We start from the raw sequence: 1,750 nt of genomic DNA on the forward strand, positions 1-1,750 counted from the left end.
CCATCTCACTACCATCTACTCACCATCATCACCAACCTATCACCACCACCACCATCCACTCCACCATTATCACCACCATCCACCACTACCATCATCACTACCATCTACTCACCATCATCACCAACCTATCACCACCACCACCACCATCCATCCACCATTATCACCACCATCACCACTACCATCATCACCATCTACTCACCATCATCACCAACCTATCACCACCACCATCCACTCCACCATATCACCACCATCACCACTACCATCATCACTACCATCTACTCCACCATCATCACAACCTATCACCACCACCACCATCCACTCCACCCATTATCACCACCACATCACCACTAACACCATCACTACCATCTACTCCACCATCATCACCAACCAATAACCACCACCACCATCCACTCCACCATTATCACCACCATCACCACTACCATCATCACTACCATCTACTCCACCATCATCACCAACCTATCACCACCACCACCATCCACTCCACCATTATCACCACCATCACCACCACCATCATCACCACCATCTACTCCACCATCATCACCAACCTATCACCACCACCACCATCCACGAACTATATAGAGATAGAAGTCAATTATATCGAGGGTCCGTTAGATGCAAAACCTCCATATAACGGATTATATAGAGTAAAGTCCGTTATATAGAGGTTTCACTATAAGAAACCAACGTTCACTTACTTACTTTTCTCATCATAAAAATACTTAAAACTTTTCCACAAAGTTTTCTATTTTTTCATATTAATAAACTTTTTTTTTTCTATTCAACTTCTTAATATTTACACAACAAACATACACACGGTCATACACACTAAGTATATTCTTGTATAATATAAGAAAAATTATCTATGGTATTAATTTCCTCATTATATATCACACAAAAATATTCAAAATTGGTGTAATAAATATTTTCACTACAGATTGTTTAAAAATATATAATACTCTGTAAATTAATATAATACAGTGTTTTTTCCTTATTAAGTAATTTTATTTATTTTGTAATTTTCGTGAAATATTGTTATGGTGTTTTTAAATGTATTTCTTACGAGGTGATGCAATATGATTTAGTTATAGAACGATAATTTCTTAAACATTCATACATACATACATACACAAAAGCATACATACATACAAACATACATACATAGATTGTTAGGTCACTCGAAACGGAGGATGAGGAAGAGAAGAAAAGGGTAAGGAAGTTGTGGTTGAATGTGGGTGGGCCAGGTCCGTAGACTTACTAGAGAAGGAAAGAACTGTAGAAGAGAGGAGGAGAAAGAAGAGATGAATGGGTAATAGGAAAAAAGAGAATGAAGTAGAACGAAATAAAAGGAAAAAAATATGAATACGAAGAATAAAAAAATAGCCAAAGAAGAGAAGAAATAATGGAACGATGAACAAATTTAGATAAGTGTGATGATGATAATAATAATAATAATAATAATAAAAATAATAATAATAATAATAACAATAATAACAACAAGAACAATAACAACCACAACAACAACAGCACAGGTACAACAAAAAACACAACTGTACCATCAAGAACATATATTATGCAAAACACGTAATATTGAAATTTTATACCAGGTCTCAGGAGGAAGAGGTTTGTAATAATAAAAGAAGGTCGAGCCACAAACCCTAAAAATTGTTAGTGTGTCTTGAAAAATTGCTTGTGGCAGCAGCTTCAGTGGGACATTATGAGTGTTGGTAAA

The sequence above is a fragment of the Homarus americanus genome, unplaced genomic scaffold (assembly GCF_018991925.1).
Source record: "Homarus americanus isolate GMGI-L3 unplaced genomic scaffold, GMGI_Hamer_2.0 scaffold32871, whole genome shotgun sequence".
Lineage (NCBI taxonomy): Eukaryota > Metazoa > Arthropoda > Malacostraca > Decapoda > Nephropidae > Homarus > Homarus americanus.